At 40.0% G+C, this 24,984-nt stretch overlaps 1 protein-coding gene across 3 annotated transcripts in view; it reads left to right on the top strand.

Annotated features, from left to right (window-relative positions):
- The window catches only part of RERE (arginine-glutamic acid dipeptide repeats), a 419,097-nt gene that overhangs the window by 600 nt on the left and 393,513 nt on the right, over nt 1-24,984 (top strand). The window lies entirely within an intron of this gene.

The raw sequence follows: 24,984 nt of genomic DNA, 5'->3' as shown, positions 1-24,984 counted from the left end.
CAAATCACTTGCAGCAGAATGGGATTCTTACTACCATGTTTTGAGTTCTGCTCCCTGAAAGAAAGTGACTTCTGTTTTTTTATTTTTGTTTTTTTTTTTTAAGGTTTTGGAAAGAAGAGAGGTAGTTTTACATAGATTGTGTGTGTGTGTGTGTGTGTTGGGAGGGGAAAGTATTGCAGGTTTCCTTTGAAACTGGTTGCTTGAGAAGTTGTTGAAAGGAAAACAAAATGATTCATTGTTGAATTGTCATTTTCCTCTGCCTCTTTTCCAAGGTTTGCTTACAATCTTTCTGGATTACAGACTTCAAACATTGATTTAAGCAAAATGTGTCCTTGAGAAACTGGGTGCTTTAAATGTTTCAGTCTGTGTTGCTATTTTAAGGGACATTTAGAAAGTAGTTTTGTATGAATCCTGAAATAGCTTTCCCCAAAGCAAATTTTTAAACACAAAAAAAGATAACTAGTAAAAGGGAAACTTGGTGAATTACAAACCAAACATTTTGGTGTAACATAAATTAATGCATCCTCTGTTTAGATATGGAACAGTTTTGATAATTGCTTTCCATTTAAAGAGAGACCTTTTTGTCTGATGTACACTGGTTTCTTTAGTCTCAGTCTGTTGGGGGAGGGGAGAGAGGATGGATCTATACAATAATAAAATGATCTTTGGGTAGCTATTTCCTTCCATGGATTTGCTTGCTGAGTTAATTCCACTGTAAATCATAAGCCAGTTTTGGTTTTGATGGCCTGAAGGAAAAGCTGGCTTCCAGCTCTCCCTGTTGTTGTTGAGGTCGAAGGGAAAAGAGGCAGAGGCAGGCAGGCAGGCAGGCAGACACACACACACACACACACACACACTCACAATACCAGGCTGAGGGCTCATTGTTCTTCCATACACACATTCATTCTCTCTCTCCCATATTTGGGACTAGGTTTGCACAGACAAACACAGCTCTTTTTGGGAGAGAGGAGAGAAGATGGGGGAAGGGTGGACGCTTTTCTTTTCCAGCTTTCTTTCACCCATCTCATGTCTGGCGGTTTTTTTTTTTTTTTTTTTTTTTTTTTTTTTTGCAACCTTATGAGAGGCAGAAGAGTAGATTGGAAACTAAAGGACACTCAAAAACATGTTCAGAGACTCGACTCCTCCACCTCCCTTCTTTCCTCTGCAGCCCTAGTTTCTGCTGCTCTTTTTTTGTCTATGTAAAGATGAAAACCTTTTCTATATGTCGTGACCTTATAGTCATCCTTCCTATTCCTCATTGCCCCTGACTTTGTTTGGGGACAGTGACTTGTTCAGTTGACTCTTATTGTAGTGAATGTGATGAGGGTCTTTTCTAGGTAGAAGTAGATTGTCTCAGTTAAGATGATAATGATCATATTTGTGGTTAATATTTGGCAAAGAGTGTCTGTGTGTTTTGACATTTTAGTGGTCTGATGGTTGATAATCAGGTATGCTGGCTATTGAGATGTCATTTTTTTGTTTTGTAAGTAGGGCTTATAAAGAAAGATCTGTTTTTCTCTTTCCGGGGCTGGTGTAGAGGCTTCCTTGAGTATTGGTCAGGGAATACGCTGATAGAGTCCTCCTGGCTTAAACCCAGCTCTGGGCCAAGGATGGAGGTTGGTGTGAATACTGTGGGTTGCAGAATAGCACCTTCTACCGGTTAATTGCTTTGAGGGATCCTGATGAAGAGGATGGGGGAGGGGATTAACGGCTGAGGCCTAATGATTTTCTTTTGAACGCAGTTGTAGTGCCTTCCTGCAAATGCCACTTCCCTGAGCTGCTAATGCAGATGTCCTTTGACTGGCACGGATGTGTCGAGGCTTTTTATGTTATTGGCTGTGTCTTGACATTAGTTTGTTCTATCATCAGAAGTGTTTACACATAGTGACTTCCAAAGACTCGTTTGAATTGATACTCTTTTATGAAAAACATAGTTTGTCTTAGAATACTAAACAAAATCAAGGGATTTGTTTGTGTTCTTGGTGTTAGAAATTGTACGTACACTAGCAGTCTTTAAAAAGTTTTCAGTATCATTAGTAAAAAGTCAAATAGACCTACCCAATAGAAGAGAAAAATCCTAGCTCTGGACCCAGGCGTTTTCTTCTGGGATTTCTTGGGGATGGTGGGGAGGTAGGGGAGAGAGGAACTCACTAAAATCAGTATTTTTGTGGATGTAGTAGTGTTGTGTTGCAGTAGTGTTGTTTTCAATTGTCATATAAACAGATGAAATTAAGTCTGATAGGATGACTAATTCTCTGGGTTAGGTTAAAAAAAAAAAAAAAACAGAGGCAAGAGAAAATGAAATGAATGTGTACACAGATTAACACAGAAGGCCAAATTCCTGCCCAAAGACTTGTAATCCAAAGTGTAGTTTCAGAGATAATCTGTTTGATAAATGTCCAGAAGGTTTTTTATCACACATCCTAGCCCATCTCTGTTGTTTTAGTGGAGTGGACTTTTGGGAGAGGTTTGCAGAGGCAAAGGGGACTCTGCATAGAATAAACATCTGTTTCAGACCCTCAGGAATGTGATTTCTGATTCACTTTGCTTTCAGAATTTAAGAGTGTAACCCCTGAAGTTGTATACCTTTTACAGATGAAATGTGAACAGTTCGAATGTATTATTTATTCAGTAGGAATAGAGGCTAGTAATTTCAATCCAGTATATTCTCTGCCAGTGTTTTGTTGCAAGGTAACTAGAGTAACTGAGAACGGGTTCACAACAAAAAGGTAATCCAAATCAAGAAATAAATGGACCAGTTACTTTTTCACCTTTGACATGGTGGTCAGTGAAAAGGTTTCTAAAAAGTAGGGTAGAATCACTGTAAGTCTTGAAACAATTATATGTACTGTTGACAAAAATATGCCAGGTGCTATAAAAACACACACACAGAGGAATATGACCTGTGCCCTTCTAGAACCAGTGTATGTTGAATATTATTATGGATTTAGTAAGCACCCGTTAGTTTTAAAATTAGTTTTGAATCTTTAACATCTTGTTTAAATCCCAGTAATCAAAAAAACATTTAAGTAGTAAAATAAGTTGTATATACTGAGTTCTTCTGGGAATTTCTGTGCTTTCCAACTAACTGCTTTTGGCAGCTTCTTTTGCAGTTGATGTAAAGGTTAAGATAGCAGAAAATTCAGATGTTTAGAGTCATTAGTGTAACATAGTTGTGAACTTCATTTTACACATACATACACCCTGAAACAATAGTTATTGTTTTACATAATCACTCTCTGATAATGCTGTGCTCTGGCTGATCATAGAGTCTTTCAACAACTAGAAATTCCTTTTGAATCATGTTTAAGTGATTGTTAATTATTAGTAGTTATCTTTGTAGTTGTTCCAACTTTGTAGCTTTGCTTGTCCTGTTTAAGTGAACATTTATTTGTTAGAAAATGGTTAAGATTGCTTAAGCCATTTTTAAAAAAAATTTATTTATTTATTTGAGAGAGAGAGAGATAGAGTGATCGAGAGAGAGCATGAGAAGGGAGGTCAGAGGGAGAAGCAGACTCCCCATGGAGCTGGGAGTCCGATATGGGACTCTTATCCCAGGACTCCGGGATCATGACCTGAGCTGAAGGCAGTCGCTTAACCAACTGAGCCACCCAGGTGCCCTGCTTAAGCCATTTTAATGAATATTTGATCACATTAACTCAGACATGTTCAGATCCTAAATATATTTACGAGAATGAAGTTTTGGTTGGAATTGTGATTTGTATAATTAACTTGTTGGTGTGCCAAGTAATATAATCTATGCCATGTGTCTGTATATTGGCTAACTAGGTCAGGCTGGACTGCTAATACAAGAGGTTTTTGGTAAAGTGACCTGTTTGTGTCAGTGTAAAATTGTTTTTATTTGGTAAAATTTACCAAATTTACCAGCAACCATAAGCAATATGTTTACTTGTGAAATATTTCCTTATATAGTTATGTTACAAAATGATATGATCTCTAATTCATTAGACCTCTTGGTATTTGAGGAATCGTCACAGCCTATTTGTCTTGGGCTTTTGCATCAGAAGTTGAAGTTATAGGCCGTGCCCTAATTTAAAACCAGATATACATATGATTTGTAAAGGTTTTGTTAGGCTTATTTGGTTGCAAGGAACAGAAAGCCTTCAAGTCATTTCACGCATTGGAGAAAAGAGGAGCAAATCTGGAAACCTAGAGAATCAGGCCTCACAGAACAATAACCTCAGGTTCTGATGGGCCTCACAGATGCTGGAGTACTGATTGGGATAAGGATCCTGCCCAGCTCCAGTGACCAGATTACCTTGTTGCCTCCTCAGCAGGAAGGATTTGTTGAGACATACCCTGGTGCCAGGGCTGGCCATGGTTGTGCAGGCTCTGTGTAGCATAAGGACACCACACCACTCTAAAGGATGGTATTGACATTGTGGGCCTGGAATAAGCTGAAAGAGAGCTTGTGAGCAAGCCTGGCGATGCTGGACCTCTAGACAGACTCTTTGAGCAGCAGGGGAGAGCCCCTCCTACAAAAACCCATGCTAGCACAGGTGGTCACACACATACTCAGCAGAGCACACATGTACTCATTCATTGACACCTGTACGTGTTCACCAGGCTCCCCGAGGTCTGATTCCTGACACCCTTACTTCTGGAGGTGGGGAACAGGGTGAGTGGGCTGGTGGTGGCACTTAATGTATGGGGGCTGACTAAATTTGTGGGGAGTGTGAGCAGGTGAGAATGTGGGCATGTGTCTGCATGTATGAATTCGGAGCAGCTGCCTGGGGACTCTCTGGAAACCTTTTCCTCCCTGGGCAGAACATGGTTGCACTGGGGTGGTGTATCAACGCTACAGTAATTTTGGTTGATTCCTAATGAGAAGCAAAGGCTGACCACTGATTTAAAAAGATGTTTGTTATATGAAGACATTCAGGTGAATTTACACTAGATGCTCCTTTTTATATCCAGTGCCAGTGTTCCCCTGCCCTTCATTCCTCTTTCCCTCCCCTTTTCTTTCTTTATGTGTGGGTCCCTGAAGTGACTGAAGGGGTATCATCAGTTTGCAATCCTGCTGTCTCTGGGTGGGTCAGCACCTAAGTTGTTGAGGTTGGATAGTATTACACTAACTTAAATATTTTTTTACTGAAGGCAGGTATTATGCACAAGACCCTAAACAGGCAGGGCTGGCTCACCTAATCCTTTTCTATTCACTCTGCTCTTTTCTGTCTGGTTTCTTTGTGACTTTATGCCTCTGCTCAGCTTCCACCTTTACTACTAAGGACTCATTATATATTTAATTAACGTTTCCCAGGAGAGGATCTGATAGGACTCTTGGTTAAGGGTTTGGAGCCAGACCATTTCTTAAGCTACCTACCAGCCTCCCAGATGGTGGGTTGCTCACTTGTTCAAGCTGTATCTCACTGAGGTACACAGTAGGAGGTATGGGAATGGGAGGCATTCTGAGCCATGGCCTATGGAAGAGGATTTTTTTCTGCTGTTAAATCCTGTCATGTTTTTCCCGTCTTTATTTTCCTGACATCTGGTATGGCTGTTGTTGCTTTTGATAGCTTATCCAACAGTTTATTTTCCTTTAAGAAACTACATCATCATAAATGGTAGTTAAGATTTCTTTTTTAGGTGAGATCATATTATTACATCTGTCTTGCATTTTTCCTGGGAATCTACCCACCTATGTGGTCTACCTTCCTGCCTACCAAGTCCTTTATTCCCAAACTGTATTCATGACATACTAATATGCTGCGAATATTTTAAGTATTTTGAGGTCAAGTAAATTTATTTTTGTTACTATTTTTTATTTTTTAAAGATTTGTCAGAGAGAGAGAGAGAGAACACAAGCAGGAGGAGCGGCAGAGGGAAAAGCAGACTTCCTACTGAGCAAGGAACCTGACGTGGGACTCGATCCCATGTGTTGGGATCATGACTTGAGCTAAAGACAAATGTTTATCAGACTGAGCCACCCAGGCATCCCTATTTTTTATTCTTTTTTAAGTTAAATTTTATTTTTTTTAAAAGATTTTATTTATTTATTTGACAGACAGAGATCACAAGTAGGCAGAGAGGCAGGCAGAGAGAGAGGAAGGGAAGCAGGCTCCCTGATGAGCAGAGAGCCAGACGTGGGGCTTGATCCCAGGACCCTGGGATCATGACCTGAGCCGAAGGCGGGGGCTTTAACCCACTGAGCCATCCACATGCCCCTTATTCTTTATTTATATTTATGGTAGTTAGCATATACTGTATTATTAGTTTCAGGGCTAGAACTTAGTGATTCATTGTTTGCATATTGCTCATTATATATATATATATATATATATCTCATTGCACAGTGCTCATTATATCAAGTGCCCTCCTTAATGCCCATCACCCAATTATCCCTCCCCCTACCCTCAAGTAAATTTATAATGTGCCTTAAAACCTTAAAGGCTCAGAAATATCTTGTAGTTTACAGAGGGTTTTTTCATTTGTCTGTTTCGTTGGTTTGTTATTTATTTATTTTTTAAAGATTTTATTTATTTGACAGAGATCACAAGTAGGCAGAGAGGCAGGCAGAGAAAGGGGGAAGCAGGCTCCCTGCTGAGCAGAGAACCTGATGGGGGGCTTGATCTCAGGACCCTGAGACCATGACCTGAGCCAAAGGCAGAGACTTTACCCACTGAGCCACCCAGGCCGCCCCTATTTTTGTTTTTTCCCTTCCCCAAAGAATACGTTTGGCTTTCTTATGGAAACTAATGTGCTATAGAACAGTTTGAGAAGCACATCTAAAATTAATCCTTCTTAGTCAAGTGGCTTGTACTTTTCTCCTGGATAATGAAGTAAGTTTGGTGTTACTATTACAGCACTTTGCTGCTCTGCACTATTTTTTTTCAAGCAAGCTTTGCCCTCCAGTACTTCCAAGGGTATTTCCAATGACTGCCTTTTCCACCTTTTACATATGTCATTCTGGAGTGTGTGTGTGTGTGTGTGTTAAGTAATCTCTTCACCCAGTGTGGGGCTCAAACTTGACCCCAAGATCAAAGGTCACATGCTCTACTAACTGATCTAGCCAGGGACCCCATTCTGGAGTTATTTTTGATTGTTCTATCTATAGTCCCTCATTCCATCTTTAAATCAGATCACAGTCAAATCAATATTTTCTTTTTTTACCCCACTTCACTAGCTGTGCTCTTATTCAAGAATGTAATCACCTCATTTTTGGACATCTGCAGATATAAACACTGGCAAGAATCAAAAAATATTAAAAAAAATCCTCAAGTACATGACTATAGCTCATTGAGGTAAACCTTGCAGGCATGTAAAGATGAAGAGAACAGCTTTCTAGAAATCAATGTCTTTACTGGCCATTTATATACACATAATTGTTAAAAGATAAACTTAAGTGTTTGAGAGACGCAAAGTGCCATGGGGTTATATTAGTGATGTATTGCTGCATAAAAAATTACCTCAAGACTTGGTGACAGTACAGTAAATATTTATTATCTTACAGTTCTGTGGTCATTCATTTGGGAGTGGTTAGGTTTGAATGGTTCTGGCTCAGGTCTCTCTTGAAGTTGCAGTCAAAATGTTAGCTGGGGTGCAGTCATCTGAAGGCTTGACTGGGGCTGGAAGCTCTGCTTCCCCATGGCTAACTCTTTTGGCTGTGAGCAGGAGTCCTCTGAAGCGTCCTGCTGTCTGTGTGGTTACCTGAGTGACCTTGTGATGTGGCATTGGCTTTCTTCAGAAGGAGTGATCAAAGAGAGAGAAAGAGGAAGCAAGAAGGAATGCTCAATGCCATTTCTTTCTTTCATTTTTTAAAGTAAAAACAAAAAAAAACACATTTATTAATTTATTTTGGTGGGGAAGCAGGCAAGCTTTTGTGCATGAGTTGGGGGAGAAGGAGAGGAAGTGGAAGAGAGAATCTCAAGCTGACTTCCTGCTCGGCATGGAGCCTGATACAATGGCAGGGCTTAATTTCCCAACCCTAAGATCATGAGCTGAGCTGAGATCAAGAGTCAGATGCTCAACTGACTGAGCCACCCATGTGCCCCCTCAGTGCTTTTCTGACCTAGTCTCAGAAGTCAGACATCATCACCTCTACCAAATTTATTCATTAAAATCAAGTCACTAAGTCCAGTCCATGTGCAAAGGTATAGAAATTAAGCTCCACCTCTTGAAGGAGGAATATCAAAGAGTTTGTAGATTTATTTTAAAACCACTCTGGGGTCATCTGGGTGGCTCAGTTGGTTAAGCGGTTACCTTCAGTTTGGGTCATGAGCCCTGGGATCTAGCCTTGGGTTGGGCTCTCTGCTGAGCAGGGGAGTCTGCTTCTCCTTCTCCCTCTGCTTCTCCCCAACATGTTCTCTCTCTCTCAAAAAAACCACCCCCATAAAACCACTACAGGAGTTAGAAGGAGAAAAATATAGAAGACTTAAAAAATGTTTTCCCTTTTGTTTAGTTATCCTCAAGCAATGCTTTACTTTAACTGGAGAGTAGTTGCTGGAGAGTGACATGACCATAACCTCATTCATCTTCTCCTTCTACCTTTGTTCAGATACCATTTATTCTCTACCTTCTTCCTGTTATTCTTACATCAGATTTAATTCTCTCTCTCTCTCTCTCTCTTTTTTTTTTTTTTTTAAGATTTCTTTACCCATTTGAGAGAGAGAGGCAGGGAAAAGGCAGAGGGAGAGGGAGAGAAATCCCCGAGCAGACTCACCGGTGAGCATGGAGCCCAGTGCAGGGCTTGATCCCACGATCCTGAAATTATGACCTGAACTGAACAAAGAGTCGGATGCTTAGCCAACTGAGCCACCCAGGGACCCCAGATATAATCTCTTTCTATTAAAACTGTGCTTAGGATGCCTGCCTTTTTTTTGGTTTGGCCACTGTGAGTTCTTACCAAGTACCTTTTTTCTTTTCTTCAGTTCGTTTACCTTTCCGCTTATTTTATCATTTTTTTGTGGGGGGGGGTTCCATTGAGGCATTTTATTTATACATAAGTATTACATGCTGAGAAAAAGAATCCCAGGGTTTTTGCTCCTGTGTAATTTTGTCTTCTTCATGGTTCATGATGCCAGCTGAGGTTGTTAGTACAATGAAACAAAACTGGTAGGACGAGAGTAGATTATTATGTCATCTTTTTAGACCTTTGAGTTGCATATAACATCGGGGGCTGACTGCTGCACATGTTTTTAACCTGCCTGTGAGATTCACAACAATTTTTCCAGCTCCGAGAACGTCAGTGATTTCAAATTCACCAGTGGAGCCATGCTTTATCATCACAGTAAGAAACCGGACAATGACTTTGGAGCATGGCCTAATAAGAACTTGTCGTTTGGCTCTCTTCAGCATTGGTGATGCTCTTGAGAGCATCAGCCCAGGACATTCATGTGCACCATTAGGGCCGTGTTGAAAGATGGCAAAAAGACACTTACATCTTGTGTTAATGATTATTTCTTCCATTTATATCTTAATGTGTGTGTTTTTTTAAGATTTTATTTATTTATTTGTCAGAGAGAGAGAGCATGCATGACTGCACAAGCGTGGGGAGTCGCTGGCAGAGGGAGAAGCAGATTCCCCGCTGAACAAGGAGCCTGATGCGGGACTTAATGACCTGGGCCAAAGGCAGACGTCCAACTGACTGAGCCACCCAGGCATCCCTGTATCTTAATGTTAAATCATGTTCTTCCCATTAGATTGTGAAACTACTGAAGTCAGAAAGTTTTAACTACAGCAGTATATATGCTTACATGTTGAATTAAATGTATTCTAGAAGACACATTTCATTGTATCTAAGATGTGGTCATTAGTAACCTGTACCATTATTTTATGCACTGCTAAGAGTGAAAAAAATGCTAACGAACTGTGTAAGATCTGTCTCAGTTCCCATGTTGTATAGATGTAAACATTGGAGATCTTAAAATCTTTGAAGGGTGGTCATGTATTTAGGCCATCTTTTCATAGCTTTATACCCTGGAAAACATAACTGAAGATAGATCTTCAAGCAGATTATTTTCTCTCATAGCAGCACTGCTATAGGTAGTGTTATTGTCTAAAGATTTAGCATGAAAAGTTTAGTTATGATGAACAGTACAGTAAAAACAGAGCTGCTACCATAAACCTATAGTCATTATAGTTAAATTATGTTCGTTTCCTTAGAGTAGGTATAACTATTATATATTTTGATATGTAATACAGTATATGTTATATATACATATAACATACAAAGATACATCCCTACTGCATTACCAGTTTGGCCTAAAATGTCAACTTTCAACTATTTTAACTACTTAATATTTAAGTAGTTTCTCATGATTGAGAAAACATATTGTTTCTCACGATTCTGTTTATTAACTTCTCCCCTAGTACTGTTTTCTAATGTGACCTTGTTCTACCTCATGTCTAGTTTGCAAGTTTATAAATATATAGCCCTAATCTCTTTTCTGAGATCCTGATCCACGTTGCCCTCTTGTCTCCTTGGATGGCTTTTGAATGCTGAGCTTTAAAATGTACCAGTTGGTATTTGTCCACTCTTAGCCATCATACCATTGAACAAAATAGTTAAGAGCTCTAGACTCAATCCCCAGTCTGCTGCTTAATCATTAGGCAAATTGGGGCGCCTGGGTGGCTCAGTGGGTTGAAGCCTCTGCCTTCAGCTCAGGTCATGATCCCAGGGTCCTGGGATTGAGCCCCACATCGGGCTCTCTGCTCAGCAGGGAGCCTGCTTCCCTTCCTCTCTCTCTGCCTGCCTCTCTGCCTACTTGTGATCTCTGTCTGTTAAATAAATAAATTAAAAAAAAATTAGACAAATTACTTAACCTCTCTGGGTCTCAGTTTACTTATTGTAAAATGGGGGATAATAGTTGGAGGAACAAAGTAATTGATACATACAAGATGCTTAAAATGTTTCTGGTAAATGGTAAGTATTCACTAAGTGCTAGTCTTTAAAACTTACTTACTGTTATGATTGTCATCTAGAGATCTAGCTTTCTGTTATGTTTGCTTCTTTATTATCTGCAATACTCAGTAACCAGGAGATACTTAGGATCAGTGGGGTCAACTCTACAGGGCTTAAATAAGTGCTGAGTTACTAACTAAAACTTTCATTATTTCTTGGGTAGGACATGCTACAGAATTGTATATGATTAAATACCAAGTGAATGACACAGACTATAGAATCATAGTGAGGTTTGGGGTGTTAATGAATTGTGAACAGAATGTGATAGCTTAGTTGTTTTTCTTCCTTGTGATGATCCTGAGGGAGATATATATAAGTAGAACCATGGTGAGTGGGAAATTCAGAATATTTTATTATTAATTGGGCTTTTGGCCAAAATAGCCATGTAGATTTGTCTAATACCCTGGGTTGTAGCAATTGGTTAAACTTAAGGCCTAGGCAAGGGATCTCTCTTCCTCCTAAATCCTACTGTCTTACTATTCTTAGGCTGGCTACTTTACAGAATGCCCAAAGAGAGAAAAATGAGCAAGTGCAAGATAGCAAACCCTCATATATATGTGTCATGTTTAATCTGCATTTGATCTTCAAATTTATAAACAAGTCCAGTCAGTGTTTTGGACTCTGACCCAGTCAGGTTAGTATTCTTTTCTCTTAGAGAGATCCAGGAAGGTAGGGGATGGAGAGAGAGTGCAAGGCATCTTGTTGGTCCAGCTTCTGCTCTTTAGTGAGCTTGGTTTAATGGCCTGCGAGGAATAACTAAACATGGTTGGCCATCTATCTAGCAGTCCTACTTTCTGACCTTTTTTATAGGACATCCCCTGGGAGCTAGGGGGAACTGCAAAGTATTTTTTTAAATTTAGGGATAGGTTTACTTTTTGAGATGAAATTAAGGAGAAATGTTATGTGAAAATAAGATTTGCCATTTGGAAAAGTGACCCACCATTAGTGATAGCTGCTATGGCATTTTGGTAATATGTTGATTTTAATTTCAGTAATGGGAGTATACTCTTTGAGGAATATGATTATATATGATTATGTTAGTAGAGCAGGATTGAAGCCTAATCATATTATACTCAGTCTGAAACAAGAACACGGTAGCAGAAGGGGTATAATTAACTTGGGAGGCTGGAAGAGGGGCATCTGGAGTGTTGCCCTCGCATTCTGCAATCTCAGGTATATTGCTGTCAACTCCAGGAGGGCACTGCTTTGGTCATCTTTGTGTCCTTTGTATCTAGCGTGTGAAGAATGTAGCAAGTATTCACTTGTCACGTGAATGATTGGATAATACTATTTTGTAGTTTATTGAGGTCAATTATACAGGAGATTTGGCTTAATCTCCTGACTCCAAAAGATATTCAGGAAGCTGATTTTCGGACAAATTCTTGCTGATAACATTTTTGTATCTTACATATAGTATAGAAAGACATTTCAGTGCTTATTGGTTTTTTGAATTATCAAAAAAGTTATTTTAATCCTAGGAAGTATAAAATATGTATTAGAAATTGCTTAATGAAGTAGTACTTAATAAATACATATAGTACTCTTTGTAGGTGTGCCTTTTTTTTTTTTTTTAAAGATTTTATTTATTATTTATTTGCCAGAGACACACAGTGAGAGAGGGAACACAGGCAGGGGGAGGGGAGGAGGGAGGAAGCAGGCTCCCGCTAAGCAGGGAGCCCAATGTGGGGCTCGATCCCAAGACCCTGGGATCATGACCTGAGCTAAAGGCAGACACTTAATGACGGAGCCACCCAGGTTCCGTGTTTTGCCTTGTTTTAAGTAGGATTAGGTTTAGAGGTGAGTGGCAGAAACCCAAAATAACAATGGCTTGAACGATGTAGAAGTTTCCTTTTTTTCATGTAAAGCATGGGCAGCCCTGAGCTAGTATGGTACCTTCATGCTCATTAGGAGTCCCAGTTTTCTCCTTTTAGTCAAAGAGCATCTCTAGTTCTTCTGGTCAGTTCTGTATTCTTACCAGGGGGGAGGAGGAAGGGGCAAAAGCTGGGTATATCCCCAATCTGTGAGGATACTTTCCAGAAAATGACACACATCACTTCTGCTCTGTCCCTTTAATTATGACAAAATCCTCAGGCCACTGATAGCTGCAAGGGAAGCTGAAATTGTAGTCTTTCGTGGAGATGGCTATGTGCCTAGTCAAAAGAAATCAGAGATTCTGTTAGTTTAGAGGAAAGGAAGACTCCTTATTGCAGGACAGCTGGCACTCTGACCAAAATCCCAACAGATTATGTAGTATTAACACATTGGGTAGCGATGTCTGGGTGGCTCAGTCTGTTAAGTATCTTCCTTTGGCTCAGTTCATGATCTCAGGGTCCTGAGATCAAGCCCCACAATGTGCTCCCTGCTCAGCAGGGACTCTGCTTTTCCCCCCAGGTCATACCCTCTCTCACTCTCAAATAAATAAATAAAAACTTTAAACACATAATATGCACACACATTGGGTAGTTTGCCCTTCAGTATTTTTTAAAAAAATATTTTATTTATTTATTTGACAGAGAGAGAGAGATCACAAGTAGATCACAAGAGCAGCAGGCAGTGAGGGAGGGGGAAGCAGGTTCCCTGCTGAGCAGAGAGCCCGATGTGGGGCTTGATCCCAGGACCCTGAGATCATGTCCTGAGCCGAAGGCTGAGCCCCAACCCACTGAGCCACCCAGGTGCCCCAGCATTTTTTTTTTTTTTAGATATTTTATTTATTATTTGAGGCATACTAGAGCACTGGGCGTGGGTGGGGGCAGCCTTGTGTGTGTGTGTGTGTGTGTGTAGAGAGAGAGAGAGGGATCCTTACCTTTCCTACTTCTGTTGTTTGTGGTACATAACTGTTACCTAATTAAATAGGAAAAACCTGTGCTTTTTAGATTCTTGCCGTTTCTTACATACTTTAGTGAAATACCAGTTTAATTTATGTATGAAATGAGGCATACACGGTGACCTAGACACTTATGTGCCCTTGATGAGTTTTCTCCCCAGTAGGAATAAGACATGTACACTGTTGACTACTTGATAGAGGAATATGTCTCAGGAGGGGATGATCCCATGGTTTAAGAAAGAGAATCAGCTCTGGCTGGGGGCATTAGGGAACATTTGATATAGGAGGAGGTGTTTAACCTGTGTTGAAGGATTGGCAGGATTTGGACATGTGATAAGTAGGTAAGAGGATTTCAGGCAGGAAATTGCATGGAGCAGAGGTACCCAGGCTGGAAGGATGGGAAATGGGGAGAACTCTTGCTGCTTCTCTGATGATTATTAAATATGTTTTGATTTCCTTTTTTAAAAAAATTCTTTTAAAATGTTCAGTAGCAGATGCAGGCATATGTAGTTCTTTCAGCTGAAGTAGTTTATGTTTGAAGCTGTTATTGGTAGCTGTTCAGACCAAGTTGTTAAGAGTATTTTGGAGAGGAGTCCTTTGGGTTGATTTCTCAAAGGAAGAACAGACTGGTTTGGCTGGAACCATGAAGCACTGGAAAGACAAGTTGGGGTCGTAGCATGGGGAGATTTAACACCAGGGGAAGGCTTTATTTGAGAGCCTGATTCATTCAAATTAAATACAAATTGTAATTATAAAATTAATATGTGCTCATTGTAATCACATTCCTACAGTTCAAAAAGAATAATGCTTATTCCCCCAATATTCTTCCAGACATTTTCTATGTATACATAAACACGTGTACACACTACATATACTATAGTGAATTTTTCTTTATTTAATATTTCAAGCATATACTTTTCAAGTTAGTACTTGTAATTATACCTCAGGTCTTTAATTTTTTTTTTTTTAAAACAACTGCCAGCTGGGATATCGGTATGGATGTATACTTCAGTTTCCAATCCATTGATGGATACTTAAATTGGTTCTGATTTTTTTTTAATACTTGTACCTGTACAGCTGTTTAGGTATATCTGTATTGTAAATTTGTAGAATTGGAATTGCTGGATCCATAAGTATGTACATGAAAAAAAAAAGATTTTATTTATTTATTTGAGAGCGAGAGAAAGCAAGAGAAGGGGGAGGGTCAGAGAGAGAAGCAGACACCCTGCTGAGATGGGCCTTGATCCTGGGATTCCAGGATCATGACCTAAGCCTCAAGGTAGTTGCTTAACCAACTGAGCCACCTAGATGTTCCAACATTTTAAATTTTTAAAAAAGATTTTATTTATTTATTTGAGAGAGATCGCATGCCTGTGTGAGCGCGGGCAGGGAGAGGGAGAAGCAGATTCTCCACTGAGCATGAGCCCACCGAGGCAGGGGATGGGGGTGGGGGGGAGAGGACTTGATCCCAGGTGATCCCAAAGACAGCTGCTTAACCACTTAACCAGCTGAGCCACCCAGGTGCCCTTGTACATTTTTAATTTTGAAAGCTGTTAATAAATTGCTCTCCCAGATATGCCAGTGTGCACAAAGAATGTTTTGGAGTTCAGTTTCTTCATTTTTCCACCAACCCTGGGTATTATGAGAGTTCTTAATCTTTGCTAACCTGATAGGTGAAGAGTGTACAGTGTCACTTTAATTTGCATTTCTTTGATTATAAGTGAAGTTGATGATCTTTATATATTGCAATTTAGTATACACATTTTTAAAAAAGTTTATATTTATTTAATTAATCTCTACACCCAACCTGAGGCTCGAACTCAAGACCCCAAGAGTCCCATGCTCTTCCAGCTGAGACAGCTATACGCTCTAAAATCCACATTTTATGGACTTTATAAAGTCAGGTGGTTTATATATGGAGTACTTCTTTCTAACTTTTTTTTTTTTTTTTTAAGATTTTATTTATTTATTTGACAGAGAGAGTGAGAGCACAAGCAGGGCTCTGGAGCAGGAGCAGGAGCAGGAGCAGGAGAGAGAGAAGCAGGCCATGATCAGGCAACCTGATGTGGGACTTGATCCCAGGACCCTGGGAGCTGAAGGCAGATGCTTAACCATCTGAGCCAGCCAGTCACCCTCTAAGTAACATTTATTTATTTTAAAAAACAATAGCCTAGGGTGCCTGGGTGGCTTAGTTGGTTCAGTGTCTGACTCTTGATTTCAACTCAGGTCATGATCTCAGGGTTGTGAGGTTGAGCCTAGAGGCTGGCTCTGTACTGGGTGTTGAGTCAGCTTAAGATTATCTCTCTCCCTCTCTTCTCAAAAAAAAAAAAAGAAAAAGAAAAAGCTTTATTGAGCTATAACTCACATACCATAAGGTTTATCCTTTTAATATATATATATGTATATATACAAATATATATATACCCCGTGGGTTTTAGGCATTTATTTTAAAATTGAGTGCCAGTCATTGCTTTATTATTTGTAGTAAATAACTGTCAAGCTGAACTTGAGGTCTTCTCTTTCTTTCCAGACTCATCAGTATATTAGACTCAAAATATGAAATGGGAAATGCAACTTCTGTTATTTTTCTAGTCTGTAGGCCTTTCTTTTTGGGAGTGCAGTTGTGCTAGTTGGGTTCTGATACGGAATTATGCATGACAACTGCTTTGGAATCTCAGTGCTGTGATACTGGATGGGGAGTGATTTCTTTTAAATAAATTGTAGTTGAAACTGATTTCCAACTGTTGGAGGTAATACAGATTTTTGACTTTTTCTGAAAAGTCTGACATGAAAAGAGCTTCTGAGGTAAAAAGATTTTTAAAACATGGTAAGTGTTTAAAATTAGTAAGTCAGTTTTTTTTTTTAAGATGGGTAATTGAATCCTTTGTAGTTAATATGAGATTTCTTAACAACTAACTTGTGTATGTGTGTGTGTTTTTGATATGATGATTATTTTGCTTCACATTAAGAACAGTACTGTTGTGGGAAAAAAACAAGACAAAACAGTAATGATTTGGCCTGTGTGTGTTCTTGGTTATAATTCACACAGACATTTTAGTGTGGAGAAAAGGATACCAGTAATTTGTTAGACTGAGTTTTTAGGGTAAACCTTTTCTGTCCTCTAGCTTTGGCTCCCATCTAATAGAGTCCTAGGCAGCTCCTGTCCAAGGACTCCCATAGAATAGTGGCCCTTGTTTTTGGCCAAGTCTGGGATCCTCATCTGTATGGTTTCCACTTGGGAAAAGATGTCAACATAGGCTTATAGTAGATGGATTCTTTTAATTGATTTTGATAAAATCAAATCTATCATTCTTTTGTTTTGATTTTATAAGATTACTTATTTCACACAGATCACAAGTAGGCAGAGAGGCAGGCAGAGAGAGAGGAGGAAGCAGGCTCCCTGCTGAGCAGAGAGCCTGATGTGGGGCTCGATCCCAGGACCCTGAGACCATAACCCGAGCCGAAGGCACTGAGCCACGCAGGCGAAAATGTTTAGTTTCCTATTCTTCTTAGTAAAATATCCTTAAAATTGTGATTCTGTGCATTTTAACCCTCTCCATTTTCTATTATTTTTTCATCATTTTATGCTTCCTCTGTTTGGAAAGTTATTTTTGATAGTTATTAGTTATTAGTCCTTTAAATTAAAATGTCTCCTCTTTTCCCCCCTTGACATCTCTTTTCTTCTTACTAATTTTTTCATGTTTTGGGATTTTTTTCCCTACCATAAAGTTCCTTGGCCTTTGGGGTGCAGCTTTGATTAAAGTGGATTTTTTCTTGGGCTTTTAATTAGATTTTCTTTTCTTTAGCTCTTCCTATGGAGATTGATGTTGATGCTGACTGACACTTGGGTCAGTAGCATGACTACTTAGGATGAGACTAATGTGAACATGAGTGGCTTGAACATAGCATTTAGCTTAGCTTGTGAGTGTTTTCCATTTCCACTTGAGGCTGTTTCCTCCCTTAGAAGCACTGCCCTAAAAAAAAAAAAAAAAGAAAAAGAAATTCTTGGGTAATATGTGCGTTTGAATCAATGTGAGATCGAGATCAATGTGAGATCGAGAACTGGGTGACCTGTGGGAAACAGTGTATATAACTCCAGAAGTAATGTTGTACTCAGAGATGGGATGTTGGTTTGATAGGAGGGAGTAACTGGGTCTTTTAAACATACCGTGTATGTACTGTGCCCTTCATGATTTTTCTTGCTTCACCAAAAAGTTCTGAACCATGATAGCCTGTGAGCATTATAAATAAGCTGGATTTATGTCTTCTATTTAGCATGAGAAGACTTGCACCCTGATTCTGCTTGTGCTGTGGGGTCAGCGTGTGATAAAGGGCCCTGCCTCCCTAGCTGTCAGATGGCAATGGTCGTACATTCACTGAAAGGAAGAAATAGACATGAAAATACTTTGAGAATATAAACATACTCTATAAATCTGAAATACTTTAGTTTTCCTTTTCTTTCTTAGGAACTCAGGACTGTTGTAGCCCACATTCTTGCCTTTGTCTAGCAATATTTATTCTCTATAATGTTACCTAGAGAAGTCCACTGTCATCTTGATGTTTTTCTTATAACAACGCTACATGCAAATATATTTGTTCCATGTATTTTTATGCAGGTATTAACTGCCCAGTAAGTCTTCAGCTGCAGTAGAGAATTAAATTTTGTCCTAAAATAAATACTTTTGTTTTCATTTTATGACAAGAGACATCAGAAAGACATTTTATGAGTGTGATAATGCATTGCCTTTTCTTTTTTATTTTATTTATTTATTTTTTAAAAAGATATCATTTATTTATCTGACAGAGAGAGATCACAGGTAGGCAGAGAGAGAGAGAGGAGGAAGGAAGCAGACTCCCTGCCAAGCAGAGAGCACGATGTGGGACTCGATCCCAGGACCCTGAGATCATGCCTTTTCTTTCTTTCTTTTTTTAAAAAATATTTTATTTATTTACTTGACAGACAGAGATCACAAGTGGGTGGAGGGGCAGGTAGAGAGAGAGGAGGAAGCAGCAGGCTCCCTGCTGAGCAGAGAGCCTGATGTGGGGCTCAATCCCAGGACCCTGAGATCATGACCTGAGCCGAAGGCAGAGGCTTTAACCCACTGAGCCACCCAGGCGCCCCATGCCTTTTCTTTTCTAACAAACTCAGCAAATTTTTAAATCCCAGAAATCTGTAAATACACTTTTTTGTGGTAGATTCAATGAGGATAGCATCAATAGGTTATTTGAGCTAGGAATGGGAGCAGATATCAGTATTTCCTGCCACCTCAATCACAGGCTCAGGAACTTACATTTTTATTTATCTGTGTATTTTTCAATTTATTTTAGAAAGCAAGAGCATGAGGAGGAAGACAGACAGAGGGGAGAGAGAGAGAATCTTTTTTTTTTAAGATTTTTTTTTTTTTTTTTTTTTATCAGAGAGAGAGAGGGGGAGAGAGTGAGCACAGGCAGGCAGAGGCAGAGGGAGAAGCAGGCTCCCCGCTGAGCAAGGAGCCCGATGTGGGACTCGATCCCAGGACGCTGGGATCATGACCTGAGCCGAAGGCAGATGCTTAACCAACTGAGCCACCCAGGCGTCCCGAGAGAGAGAATCTTAAGTAGATTTTGCGCTAAGTGTGGAGCCCACTGCAGGATCTAATCCCACAACCCTAAGATGATTCCAGCCAAAACCAGGAGTTGGACCCCAACCAACTGTGCCATCCACGTACCCATGTTTATTATTTTTTCAAATATTTATTTATTTATCTAAGTAATCTCAACCCCCCAGTGTGGGGCTTGAACTCACAACCCTGAGATCAAGAGTCACAGGCTCTTCTGACTAAGCCAGGTGGGTGTTCCAGACCCAGGAACTTTTAATATAAAGATACAGAAAAAGCTAGAGTTAGCTTGTATGATTGACATGATTGTCAATCTTGACATGCTCTAACAGGCCATTTTTCTCCAGTTGCTTATTTCAGTCCAGTTGTTCTGGAAAGAAGCTCTGAAACTTTTTTGCTAAGGAGTCAGAGATAAATTTGTAATTACAGCGGTTAATATTGGTCTTTTTATGCAGGGGGTTGGTGAGATGAGAGAGACTGTCCTGAATCAGGGGAGAGTAGTCTGGGTAGTTGCCTCTTTCCTGAGGTGCTCATATAATTTGGTTTCTCATTTGGTTTGTATATTTAGGGTAATTTCTCCTTTTAATGATGTGGCCACATTTTTGTCACTCCCGCAGAAGAATACAGGTCATGGCACATTCCTGGCATCCCCACAGTCAGTTTTGGTTGGGACTTGCCCGTGTTCAAGCAGTTTTCTGGGTTGCCATTTGCAAGCCTTGCTGATGTGGGGCTGCCTTTGAAATCCAAGGCATCTTTTGAGAATATCAGAGGACTGTAGGAGATCTAATGTTAAGGTTGCAAAATGCTTGCAGGGTACCACATGCTGTTGATATGCTTACTATAGTGATTTATGATCCTTGGAAATTTAGGCCTTTGATACAGCTGTCATCAAGGTGGGCCTCAGCTTTGTCTGCATTGCTCCAAAATGATTCACTTTAAGCTCCCAATATAAAAATAGACCCCTGCTTCTCTGATGTACTCTCCAGCCCCCATCCCCCCCTAGCTCCTTTAGACCCTCTTAAAATTGAGAGAAAATATTACGTGTAAGACACCACTGAAAAGAATCTCACCTCTGGGGGGAGTGTTAGAGATTTGCATGTTGCTAAAGAACCAAGGAGGGAGGAGTCTGACCTATTTTGAGCTCATTTGACACTTGCTTAGAAAACTCCAGTGCTACTTAGTTGGCACGGCTGCATTTCTGAGGTTTGGTTTTAACTTTGGATGCAGTGACTGTCATCTCTTCTTTTAGGAGGTGATTGTCTAGAAGTAACTGTATGTGTACACATGGCACCGTGTCACAGTCACTGCAGGACCCACTTACAGAGATGATTTGTGAGGGTTTTAGCCTCCTGCTCATGGTGTTCCTGAAAAGGAACTGTGGCTATTTGCTATAATTTTGGACACAAGATCTGTTGTTTGTATCACACTGAATTAGAGGGGAGTATTTGAAATTCTGTTTCAGTGGATATATTAAGAGGGTCCATAAGAATAATGGATGACTATGAAATTAGCCAAGTGCATAGTTAAAAGTATGTTTCAGAGATGAGGTAAACCTGCCATGTTTATGACTACCTGTTTTCTGCTGTGAATTATTGAGCTGAGGTTTGTTTTTAGATGCATGGAAGAAGTTATACACTTGGTACCCCTTCAATTATATAAGCTTAATGGGTTATAAAAAGATGTAACTTTGGCTTTATTAAGTGAACAAGGCTCCCTTCTAATTTATCTTTTTTTCTGTGAAGCTTCACCTGTTCTGTTGATGATAAATTCTGGGAGAGATTATTCTAAGTTTATCATGATAATGTACTTTATTTGCCCTTAAATGGTTTCTGACAGAGCTTTTTTCTTCCTATTTTCTGTTTGCTTGAGAGCTTGAGAGAATTGTAGGTTTGAAATCAATGTCTTTCTTCTCAAATACATAATGCTCCCATTTCTTCTGTAGTTTTTATGGGTGCCCAGGAGTGATGTGTTTAATTTGGGGGGGAAAAGATTTTGGAAGAATCGTGCTTTCTATGTACCTATACTAATCACGAAAAGGAAAACTCAGTCGTTTTTCTGAAATGATAGATAAGGTGATTGATAGGTGAGAAAATGATTTTTATAGAAATGGTCTGTAATTTCAGGCTTAGCTTCTGTGTGAAGGCTGCTCTCATCCAGGTCTCCTTTTCTCTGGGTGGTCAGCTGTTAAAAAGGGAGGATGAGTGACACACTGGGCCATTCATTCTGCAGCACTGTTTCTGAAGTCTCTTGCAGGGCACAGTGTTAGGCACTGAGAGCACAAAGATGAGTGAGGTGTGTCCCTGTGATGACGATCGTGAGGAAATGGAAGTGAATAGGAATCACTATAATAGTCTGAAGAGAACTAAAATAGAAGTAGAAACATCATGCTGGCCATCAGCCCACAGTGAGAGATGTGCATGTACCATGGACATTTACATGGTACTTACGGGACATCTTATCTGTTTGTCAACAAATGGGTTCTTCAGCCCATCTTTAGGCAGCTCTGTTTATTGTGGATGTGTGGCATGAAGTAATTGGGATGAGGTTTTCCTGTCACTAAAGGTTTCTAGGGAGAAGAGGGTAGTAAATCTCTTCAAGGAAGAGGTTGGGCACCCTAACCCTGTCTTCCACTGAAACTGAAATAATTTTCTGTATGTGTTGTTTACTTTTTTTTTTTTTTAAAGATTTTATTTATTTATTTGTCAGAGAGAGAGAGCAAGCGAGCGAGCACAGGCAGAGTGGCAGAGGGAGAAGCAGGCTCCCTACAGAACAAGGAGCCCGATGTGGGACTTGATCCCAGGATGCTGGGATCATGACCTGAGCCGAAGGCAGCCGCTTAACGAACTGAGCCACCCAGGCGTCCCTGTGTTGTTTACTTTTAAGAACATACTCTCAGAGCTTATTTAATTGTTTTCATTTTTCCTGAGTCCCCTTTTTGGAAAAAGAACTCTTCAAATAAAGAATAAGGTGTCCAGGGTGCCTGGGTGGTGCAGTTGTTTAGGCGTCTGACTCTTGGTTTTGGCTTAGGTTGTGATCTTGGGGTTGTGGGATCACGTTGGGTTTTGCACTCAGCTCAGTGGAGTCTGCTTTGGATTCTCTCTTCCTTTCCCTCGGCAGCTCCCACTTGTGCTCTCTCTAAAAGGAATTAAATAAACCTTAAAAAAAAAAAAAAAAAGGCTTAGGGTATCTTATATTGGAAGGACTTAGCATTGCTTTTGACCTGCCAGAGGAACTTCTCTGCTTTGGAATCCTGCAGATTTTTCTTGTGGTCACATGCTACAAGTAAATTAGATGCTAGTCTGATTTGCGTATTTTCTTTGTTGGGTGGCAGGGGACACATTATTTAATTTTTCAATTCATTCTCCCCGCCAGTGTTTCTTCCTCCTTAAGTAAGAAGTAATGCCTGACCTTTTTTCTTCCTGGAGAATGGCTCACTTAGTTTTCAGAAAAATTAAGATAACTCCTTATGGAGGATTTGAAGCATTGTTTAAAAATAAATTTATTAGCATTAAAAAAAAATAACACAAGGATCACCTTGGGGCTTTTAAAAGTAAAATGTGAGCTTTTAGTTATACCTATTACCTCATATTTTTTTTTACTTGTATTAAGTTTCATTATTCACAAATAGATTTATTTATTTGTATTATTATTATTTGGTGTTTGCTAGATAATGTACAAGGTGCTGGGGAGACTTGCAATATGGTAGTGCTTGCCTACTTTAGGATTCAGTTGGTCAGTCAATTTTTTCCTTTTATTTAGGTTTTTGATGTTATTGTTCCTTTAACTGTCTTGCATTGTCAGTATTTATGCTCTGTTTCCTGTCCCAATGGAGCATGTAAATTAAGTCCCAATCACAGTCCTTAAACCTATAGCTTCAGAGAGAAGCAGCTGGTATTGAATTATGCTTGGCTTAACTTTCCACCCAGGAACTGTCAGCCAGCCAACAGGTATTAGATATGTGTTTTCTAAGTTTCATACTTATATAAGTGGGATATGAAGTAAAAGTTATTACCTTTGGCCTCACAAGCTAGGAGGCAAGCCTTGCAAGAATACATTTAGAGATTTCTAGAACAAAAGTGCTGTATAGCCAACTACATATTGTTTAACATAAACGTTTATAAATACATAGTTCAAATTTAGGTTAACTTGAGATTATTGTGGGTTAAAGAACTTGACTAAGTATTTATTGAGCTAAGAGCCCAGCCTTGAAGAGTGGGTGCTGTTTAAATAGGAACTGGGAGAGCAGGTTCTGATGGTCCAAGCAGGGGTCAGCCTGAGGCAAGAATGAGTGTGGTGTGTACAGGGTCAAGCAGAGAGAGCCTTGCTGGAGTGAAGAATCTGTGGGCAGAAATGGGGTGAGATACATTAGGTGGGCCAAATGCTGGAGGCTTGGAATGCTAAAGCACAGAGGTCCTGCTGGCACCTGAGAAGAACGGGGTGTTTGGGTTGGGGTAGAGGTAATAAAGTAGCATGGCAACTTGAGACCAGGGAGCTCTGAGTATTTCTGGCTTAGTACTTCTGGGTGGGAAAGTGCCCTGGCCAGGCCTGTGAAGGCTGTGTTTGAGCACTTGTGTGCTGTGTTCAAATTGTTTCCTGTCCCTACTTGTACTTTGGTCAGAAGGCCAGATAGACTGAAGGAAACAGAAGAGCCACAGGACAAAATAGGCTTTTAGAAGTCTAAGTGGTTGAAGTATCACTGTTGGGTTTTTATTTAGTATCATAATTCATAGCAAATAAAGAATTTATCAAAAATTCTACCAAATATAGATGCTATTTTATAGATGTTATACACTTAATTTACATGCTCCATCGGGACCTCTATTTTTATTTATTTTTGTTTTAGAAGTGGGGGGAGGGGACGGAGGGAGAGGGAGAGACAGAGAGAATCTCAAGCAGACTCTCCACTGAGTGTGGAGCCCTACATGGGGCTCAATTTCATGCCCTGATATCATGACCTGAGCCGAAATCAAGAGTTGGATCCTGAACTGATGGAGTCACTCTGCCCAGGTGCCTCTCTTTTGGAACAGTTTTTTAAACAAATCATAAATCATAGTGTATGTATGATAGTTTTATCTCTTTTCTTGCCTCTTACCCAGATACCCACTCTGTTTCATACACCTACGTCCCGTAAGCGCTCCTCCCCCACCCTGCCCCTTCTTTCGGCTGTCTCCTGTGTATTCTTCAGTTCTTAGTTTAGGGATCCTTTCATCAGAAAGCCTTTCCTTAGGGTCATACCTAGCTGTGCTCTCCTGTGGCACCTGTACAGTCTGTCCTGGGACATCTCTTCTTCTTCTTTTTAAAATATATTTATTTATTTGACAGAGCACAAGCAGAGGGAGAAGCAGGCTCCCCGCCAAGCAAGGGAGCCCGAAGCAGGGTTTCATCCCAGAACCCTGGGACCAGCTCGATCCAAAGGCAGACACTTAACGAGTGAGCCACCCAGGCGCCCCAGGGACATCTCTTCTGCTACTGCGCTGTGATTGGAGACAGCCTCTGCTACCCTGGTTGCTCAGAGAGCTCAGGGACTAGGCTTGATAGTTGTTGAAGCTTCTTCTGCCAGTGGGTCAGGCCCATGCCTCATGACTAGTAAATATTTAAGCAATACAAAGGTTGGACATATTTATCATAGTAATTAATGTTTT

Source organism: Mustela nigripes, chromosome 14 (genome assembly GCF_022355385.1).
Source record: "Mustela nigripes isolate SB6536 chromosome 14, MUSNIG.SB6536, whole genome shotgun sequence".
In the NCBI taxonomy this organism is placed as follows: Eukaryota; Metazoa; Chordata; class Mammalia; order Carnivora; family Mustelidae; genus Mustela; species Mustela nigripes.
Note: the sequence above shows the minus strand (reverse complement) of the source record. Positions and strands in the feature narration are given on the sequence as shown.